At 41.8% G+C, this 9,336-nt stretch overlaps 1 pseudogene; it reads left to right on the top strand.

The window, feature by feature from the left end:
- Window positions 1–5,869: 5,869 nt before the first annotated feature.
- Window positions 5,870–7,006, top strand: LOC102849898 (annotated as a pseudogene).
- Window positions 7,007–9,336: the final 2,330 nt, after the last annotated feature.

Genomic DNA, 9,336 nt, shown 5'->3' with positions numbered 1-9,336 from the left:
GAGGAAGGAAATAGCTCATCCTTCTCATGGGGAGCACTTGGTGACCTTGAACCGCATGCCTTTGGGATTGCAGCGCAGTTTCTTGCCACTAGGCCACAAATGACTGAAAGATATTTATTCCCATTCCAAAAAAAAAAAAAAGGTGACCCGACAGAGTGTGGAAATTATAAAACAATATCACTAATATCACACGCTAGCAAAATCCTGCTGAAGATTATACAGAAATGACTGGAATAGCACACTAACAGAACTACCAGAAATACAAGCTGGGTTTAGAAAAGGTTGTGGCACTAAAGATATTATTGCCAATGTCAGATGGATCTTGGCAGAAAGCAGAGAGTATCAGAAGCATGTCTATCTCTATTTCATTGACTATGCAAAGGCATTTGACTGTGTGGATCACAATAGATTGTGGCTAACCTTGAGGAAAATGGGAATCCCAGAATAGTTGACTGTGCTTATATGAAACCTGTACTTGGACCAAGAAGCAGTACTCTGAACAGAGCAAGGAAACACTGCATGATTCAAAATCAGGAAAGGAGTGCATCAGGGATGCATCCTGTCCCCATATCTTTTCAATCTGTACACAGAACAGATCATTTTGGGAAGCAGGACTTTATGAGAAGTGTGGCATCAGGATTGGAGGAAGACTCGTCAACAATCTACAATATGCAGATGACACAACCTTGCTTGCGGAAACTGAAGAGAACCTGAAGTGCTTGCTTCAAGGACTGTAGTCTTCAGTATGGATTGAAGCTCAACATCAGGAAGTCAAATATTCTCAACACAGGCCCGTTTGGCAGTACCATGAAAGATGGAGAAGAAATTGAAGTTGTTTGCAATTACAGCTTGCTCAGTCAGGAAATCAAAAGACGAATTGCATTTGGGAAAATGTGCTGCCATAGACCTCTCTAGAGTGCTGAAGAGCAGCAATGTCAGTCTAGATACAAAGGTGCTCCTGATCCAGGCCATGGTCTTCTCAATTGTTATGTTTCAGAGAGCTGGACAATCACTAAGGATGACAGAAGAAGAATAGATACCTTTGAGTTGTGATGTTGGAGAAGAGTCTTGAACGTATATACCATAAACTTCCAAGAAAACAAATTGGTCTGTCTTGCAGAGGGTGAAACTAAGTCTCTCCTTGGAGGCTAGGATTTTGAAGCTCCATCTCACATACTTTATGAGACCTGTCCTTGGAGAAGGACATCATGCTAAGAAAAGTGGAAGGACAGTGCAGGAGAGGATGATGAGATGGATTGATACAGTATCTGAGGCAATGGGGGTTGGTATCTTAGAATTAGTGAGACTGACTAGCTCAGGACAGGGAAAGTTTCAGAGCTGCTGTACATAGTCGCTGTAAATTGCAGGCAACTCAATGGCACATAACAACAGAAACATACCATATTGAGGTGTTGGGGTTTTTAAAAAAATTTTAGCCTCTTGTTTAGAGTCAACAAGACTTTGGGGAGGGTCTCTGTATTTAAAGTCTGTTGTTATTATATTTTGGAGGTACATTCTTCTAAGTGGTACAGCACTCTTCTGTCAATATGCTTTACTGAGGTAACCTGGGGTTGCTGTAATGCTGAACTTTGTGCCATTGGGGTGTCACATGCCATAATGGTTACCCATGGTGGACAGTGTTTGATAGAGCTCCTAGTTTAAGACAGGTTTGGAAGCAGGAGTGGCATCTACTTCCTAAACAACACGCCTCTGGAAATTCTATGAACTTTGATAAATGATGATAGTTATAGAAAGGCTTCAGGCCTTTTGTTCATAGGTTCCCTATAAGTAGTGCTTGACTTGAAGGCAATCAACAACAACAGCAACAGCACAGCTCCTTCACACTAGGCTACCAGAGCTCCTTAAAATGTCATTGTTGTCCAGCTGGAACTTTCTCATAGCTGACCATCCAGTGGGTTTTCAGAGATAATGCATCTTCTTCCATTGAGCAACTTGTGAATTCAGATGGCCTGCTTTTCTGGCATTACTGTTGTTTGCTATCAAATTGGAAGTGACTCATTGCTGACCTTGCTGTGTTTTTTGCAGAAGCTGCAAATTCCACAGGAGAAGATTTTCATCTTCCTCCCATGGAGCAGCTGTGGATTTGAAATTCCTGTTTTTGTGTTGGTAGTAACGTTCCTTATTGAATTTGTGACTTGAAATAGAATAGCATTGGTCATTTTGAATTGGATAATTATATGGTCTACTATTCTGTGAATGACAAATTGAAGAGAAATGGTGTTGCATTTATTGTGAATAATAGATACTATCCTGAAATACAATGCTTTCAACAATAGGATAGTATCCATAAGTATGTTGTTGTTATGTACTGTCAAGTCACCTGCAATTCATAGCGACCCTATGTACGTACAACAGCTCTGAACCCTGTTCTATCCTGAGCCAACCTTATTGTCTCTGACACGACTACTCCCAATACCTCAGTCATTGAGTCAGTCCATCTCATCAAGGGTCTTCCTCTCTAATTCTCTCCCTCCATCCTCCCAAGCATAATGTTCCTTTCCAAGGACTAGTTCCTCCTTGCAATGTGCCTAACGCATGCCAGGCAGAGCTTCAGAATCCTTGCCTCCAAGAACTGCAGCCTTCAATATGTATTGAAGCTCAACATCAAGAAAACAAAGATTATCACCACTGGGCTGATTGACAGCATGATGACAGATGGTGAAGATTGAGATTGTTAACAGCTTTAGTTTGTTTGGCTCCATAATCAACACTCTTGGTACCAGCAGCCAGGAAATCAAAAGATTAATTGCATTGGGAAAATCAGTGACCTCTCCAGAGTGCTGAAGAACAAGGGTGTCAGTTTGGAGACTAAGGTGCACCTGGCCCAGGCCATGGCTTTTGCAATTACATATTATGCATCAGAAAGCTGGACAATGACTAGGGATGAAAGAAGGAGAGCAAACAGGTTCTTCTTGGAAAGGGTGAATCAGGGCTGCTCCATAAGTATATATGCATATAAAATAGACTTGCTAATAGTATGGAGCTCTGATGGCCCTGTTGCTGTTGTTAAGTGCCATCGAATCGTAGACGACTTACAGTGACCCTATGAACTAAAGTCCTCAACACTTGTTTGACTTTCATCCTTTTTCCAGGTTCATGGGGTTTCCGGAGGCAAGCTCTTATGGAAGTGGAAGCCACTCCTGCTTCCAAGCTTGTTTTATTTGGGGAGCTCTACCAAACACTGTCCACCATGGGTAATCATTATCGCCTTGACATATCAGTGTCACAGTGTTCATTTTCACAGCAACCACAAGTTACCTCTGCATGGCATGTGAACACACCAGGCTATAGGACCTAAAAGAATGTTTGACCAAAACCAATTAAAAACAGGCCTGAGAGTCGCAGATTAAAGTCACCCACCTTTGGCTTGGTAACATCACTTTCTATCCACTAGGCCAACTGATCTCCCTCTATGCTAATAGTCCTAGTGGCAAGAAAGTACACTGCAATCCCCAAAGGCACGTAGTTTGAGTCCACAATGTGTTCTGGGGAGAAGGGCAAGCAATCTCCTGTGTGATTAACTACCTCTGAAAACCTGCTGAAGGGTCAGCTATGCATCGGTTCCAACTTGACAGCATACAACAACAATGGTGTGGTTAGTCAAATTTACACGCCAAGTACTAAACCAAAAATGGCGAAATTGAGGGTTGTTACCAATGTGTGCAGTCAGAAATGGATCAAATATATAATTAAAAATCACTATAGCACACAGATTCACAAGCAAGATCAAATCCTGCACCTTCCTTTTTCTCGTATCTGAACACTGTATGCTGGAATTGACTCAGTGACACCTAACTACAACACACATGAGGTCAGGGGAAGACTTACAGGCTTACATTTCAAGGTTCAGGTTAGATAAGGGAAAGGGTGGAGAGTGGAGAGAGGACAAGAATTTTGCAAAAGTTCAGATACATACTGCCTCCTGTAATTCTCATTTCTGCGAATTCTTCTACTGGACAAATGCTGTTTTTTGAACACAGAGAGTTGTTCTTTTGACAGAGTCAGTGCAATTTATGTGTTACTGGTCATCTTGCAGTACTGTCTATCATTTGACTGAAATACGAGCCTAGAAAGTGGATTTTGATCCAGTTTTGTTGTGTGACTCCAGGCTACAGAGTCTAGTCTCTATAGAATCTGTCTGTCCTTTTTATGTTTTCTAGGGTTCCTCCCCCTACATCTTCTTCCACTCACTTTTAAAACCTTATAATATCCAAAGCTACATATGAAGCCTAATGTTTTACTCAACTTCTTGTTTGTGAAGTGGTTCATCAGAAATCTTCCCATGCAACAGGTGTACCTGGCCCAAGAATTCAAAGTTTTAACTCATTCATCTCAAATGATGTGTTTGCCCCTTTGCCTATAATTGAAATACACAGGTCTGGCTCCTTGTACTCTGTCTTTTTTTTTTTTATGCATGTACCGTCAAATTGGATCTGACTGGTACAGGAGGCGACTGTTCCTCCTTCTTCAGCAGAGCATCTGGTGGATTTGAACCGTGCACTTCTGGGATTGCAGTGCAGTTTCCTGCCACTAGGCCACCAGAGCTCGCCTGTACTCTGTCTTGTGTGTTGAGACTCTGAGGAGGAAATCACCCTTGCACAATGTCTGGACAATTTTGGTTATAAGTGTGAGGAAACACTGATAGATGATGGATATATTCATTGCAGGACCCTGTAAGAAAGGACAAGGGCCTTCTCCCATCACAGCTACCACAGAGGAAAGAGCAGCCTTTCTCCTAGTGTTGTGACAGAGACACAGAGGAGGGAGAGCTTCGCCACCAGGGCAGTGAGTGACAAAGTAGCCCAGCTCCCTGACTGCTCAGGAAGTGCATCTGTGATGGGCCATCTCTGCCTTGGACTTGACCCTGATCTAGGCAGAGATTTTGTTTGTTGTTGCCTTTTTAAATAGGTTTTAATTGAACGTTTACAAAGTGTTTTGGTTTTTTAATCACTTTTTATTTTATAACATTGATTACAGTACCCACAATGTCAGATTCTTGGGAGAAGGATAGACAAAACAGTATGAAGCTCTGGTAGCCTAGAGGCAAGAAGCCACACAGCAATCCCCGAAGGCACAAGGCTTGGGGCCACCAGCTGCTCCACAAAATAAAGATGGGCAATCCCCTCCTGTGGGATTAACTGCCTTTGAAAACCCTCTGGAGGGTTTTCTTCTGACACTACGGTACACAACAACAAAGTGAGAACATCATTTACTTGGTAATACCTTTCCCTTAACACATCTTAGTGTTTATTATCTGTTTATTTTTCTTGACTCTCTTCCTCCTTTTCCCACCCTGGGGTACCATACAACAATGATTGTGTAGACACTTTTCTTTAGCATTTTCAATAGCAGTCTTGTTCAGTTTTTTCTTTTGTGACTGACTTATTTCACACAACAAAATGTCTTCTGCATTCACCAAAGTCACATTATTTTTCATAACTCTTACATTGTTTTTCAATGTTTTTTATTACTCTCTTGATTAAATGTACCATACTTTCTTTAGTTGTACATTCACTGATGGGAACTTGGATTGTCCCTATCTCTTTGTGATTATGTTACATAGCTGCAGTAATCACAAATATACATGTAACTGTTGGGGTTGCAGGCCTTATTTCTTTATGATACACACCTAATTGTGGAGTTGCTGGACCAAATAGCATTTCCATTTACAAATTTTTGAGGAAACTTTAAACTACTTTCCATAATGGTTGCATGATTTACATCCCCACCAGCAGTGTGTGAGTCCAATTTCACCACAACCTTCTCAGCATTTGTTATTTTCTGTCTAATCAAATTTAAGGGGAAAATTTAGGAGAAACATCATCTTTTTTGGAGATTCGCTGGGGCCATGGACAGATATAGCGCTGAGGACTTTGAGTACAGAAGAGACTGGGGAGACCACAGGAAGAAGAGGTCTGGCCTGGCCTCGAGGGCAGAAGGCAGAGCAGTATGGAGGCAGGAGCTGTCTGAGGGGCTCTGGTCTGTGTTCCATGATGCCTGTGTCTGTGTCTGTGAAGCAGGGGGCGATAAGGGCCCATTCCTGAGGTGTCTGGGCATCACAGCCCTGGTGGTCTCAGCTGTGACCTTGCACATCCCAGAAACCACAGGTCACCAGTACTGCCCCACCACAAGGAGGGGTCAGAAAACTGAGATTAAACTCATTTGCATGAATGGACTCTTATCTCATCATATGAAAAGGCTTGAGGGAGATGAGGAAGCTCTGCAGCAACAATAGGTCAACAGAAGATGGCCTGGGCCTCTCTCCTCCTCTCTGTCTTTGCTCACTGCACAGGTGATTAGGTTGGGGTCAGGTAGAGGGATCCTGGGAAGACACATGGGGTCCTGCCTTCTCTCCTGTCTCTGGATCCCAGGATCACCATCTCTGTGTTCCACTTCCAGTCAGTGCTGAGCCAGCCACCCAGTGTCTGGGAACCTGGGCAGCAGGTCATGATCTCCTGCACTGGGAGCAGCACCAACTTAATTAGTGGCCACCCCATGGGCTTGTACCAAGAGCTCCCAGGAATAGCCCGTGAGCTCCTCATCTATGGTGACAGCAGTTCCAATCTGGGACTCCTCAAGGGTCCCAGATTCTCAGGGTCCAACTCTAGCAACAGGCTCCCTAACTGTTGCTGGACTGCAGGCAGAAGACAAGGCTGACTTTGACTGTGCTTCCTATGACAACAGCTTAGTGCTGCACAATGCTCCAGGCTTGCAGGAAAGCAGGCAAGAGCTCCTTTCACTTCTCCCAGGAGGAGAACACCCCGCTTCCCCTGCTGAGGCCTCCAGGGGGCTTCTGCTAGTTCTTGTGCTGTTACTACCCTGGCCCAGCTCCTCCATGGGTCACCAACTGCTGTGTGATCCCTCCTCTCCCTTCTGTCCTCAGTCACTCACTGAAATTCCCTTCAGGCAAAGTGGCTCTCCCACCAGCTTGGAAGCAAACTATTTTAAAGCCTGGGGCTGGGGTACAGAGCCCACCTGTGACTAGGACATCCTGAGTTTCCATTACCAGCTTTCCCCATTTCAAGGAGTTTCCAGAGACATGCCTTCCCTGGGTGATCCTCAATGCAATTCTCTAAGCTTGCCTTTTTTTTTGTCTCCAGTCTATTATTTTATATAGATATATAGAGAGAGCTCTGGTGGCCTAGTGGTAAGAAATGGTGCTACAATCCCAATGGCACTCAGTTCAAATCCACCAGCTGCTCCATGGGATAAATCTTCCCAGCTTGACGGCACATAACAATACATATTGGAGGCTGTATTCTTTCATCTTCTTCAGCAAATGCTTCAAGTTCTCTTCACTTTCTGAAAGCAAGGTTTATCATCTGCACAAAGTAGGCTGTCGATGAGTCTTCCTCCAATCCTGTGCTACATTCTTCTTCATATATTATATACTTCATATATAGTTTTTAAATTATTTGCTCAGTAAACAGATTGACGTTAAACTATGTAGTGTTCTCTTGCTGTTCAGACAACTGCTTCTTCATCAAGGTATAATAGGTTCCTCATGAGCACAATTAAGTGTGCTGGGATTTTAGCCATTATTTATTGTAATCTATCTTCAATCAGATGTATTTTTATAGTCAATAAAAGATAAACAATCATGTCTCTGATATGCTTTCCTTTCCACCAGGACCCATCTGACATCAGAAATTATATCCTTCATGTCACAGCTTCTTCCAAATACAGCTAGCAGTTAATTATTACTGTACCGTTCCAGGTGCTTTTAAGAATCTTCAGCAAGATTTAATGTGCATTTGATATTAATATTGTTTGATAATTTCCATATTCTGTTGGATCACCTTTTCTGGGAATGGGAACAAATATGGCTCTCTTCTAGTTAGTTCACCAGGTGACTGTGTTCCAACTATTCATTGTTGCACATTATCTACTTCCTTCCTCTAGCCCACTCTGCAATATATTCCTTTTTCCAGATTGTTCTCATACACACAAGGCACGATCACACATTCCTTTCATAGTCTTCCTCTCATCTATTCTAATGCAGTTCATTATCCACTCTTTCCCCATTCTCTCTCCACTGTCATCCCATGATTGTCCTATAACAGTGGTGTTACACAGTATTTATCCTTTTGTGACTGAGATATTTCACTTAGCATAATGTCCTCAAGGCACCCCCATGTTGTGTAATGTTTTACTATTTCATTGTTTTTCAGTGGTGCATAGTTTTCCATTGTGTGGACATATCATAGTTTTTCTATCCATTTGATTTGATGAGCACCTGGACTGCTTCCATCTCTTTACTATCATAAATAATGCCACAATAAACATGGAAGTGCATATATCTGTTTGAGGTGTGGCTCTGCAGTTTTTTTAGGGTATATTCACAGAAGTATAATTGCTGAGTCTAATGGTATTTCTAACTTTCTAAGGACGTGTCAGAATGACTTCCATAGTGGTTGTACCATTTTACATTCTCACTAGCAGTGAATAAGAGCTCCAATCTCTCCACAACCTCACCAGCATTTGTTGGTTCCCGCCCTGTTGAACTTTGCTATTGTTACTGGGGTGAGATATCTCATAATTCTTTTGATTTGCACCTCTGATAGCTAGGGATTTTGAAAACGTCTTCATGTGTGTGTTTGCCATCTGACTGTCTTCTTTGGTGAAGTGTCTATATCTTGTGCCCATTTTATAAGTGGATTGGTTACCTTTTTCATGTTGAGGTGCTGGAGTATTTTATGAATTTTAGATTTAAGTCCCTTATCAGATATGTCATTGCCAAATATTGTCCCCAATCTGTGGATTTCCCTCTTATCCTGTGAGAGTTTTTTATATGGGATTTTTAATAGGGATTTGATTCTTAGAAGGTCCCATTAATTTATTTTATTCTTTTCTGGTTGTAGGTTTTAGTACATTGATTCTTGATCATATGCTACTTCCTGAAATAATTTCTTGTGAACTAATTCTTCGTGGTAGTGACTCAATTTCTTCCTTTTTCTTTTTGTTTCCCAAATCAGTAAAGATTTTGACCATAGTATTCTTCAGTGTTGCAGCTCCAGGCTCTGTTTTTCAGTTCTTTCCAATTGAGAAATGTGGGGCATATTATCCCTTTTAAAATTTTCTAACCTCAGCTTTTTGCACATTTTGTTATACTACTTTGTCTTCTTAAGCTGCCCTATGAAGTCTTCTATTTGGCTCTTTTACTTCAGATTTCATTTTATTTTGCCCTCTTACATTGTAGTGCAATTTTCAGAGACTCTTCTGACATCCATTTTGAACTTTTCTTTTTCCTGTCTTTTTTTTTTACTTCAAGAAATCCTTTATAAAAAAAAAAATATTTTATGTCATCCAAAATGC

Source organism: Elephantulus edwardii, unplaced genomic scaffold, assembly GCF_000299155.1.
Source record: "Elephantulus edwardii isolate Elephantulus edwardi_28Jun2011 unplaced genomic scaffold, EleEdw1.0 scaffold00473, whole genome shotgun sequence".
Classification (NCBI taxonomy): Eukaryota; Metazoa; Chordata; class Mammalia; order Macroscelidea; family Macroscelididae; genus Elephantulus; species Elephantulus edwardii.
This window is presented reverse-complemented; position numbering and strand designations above follow the sequence as displayed.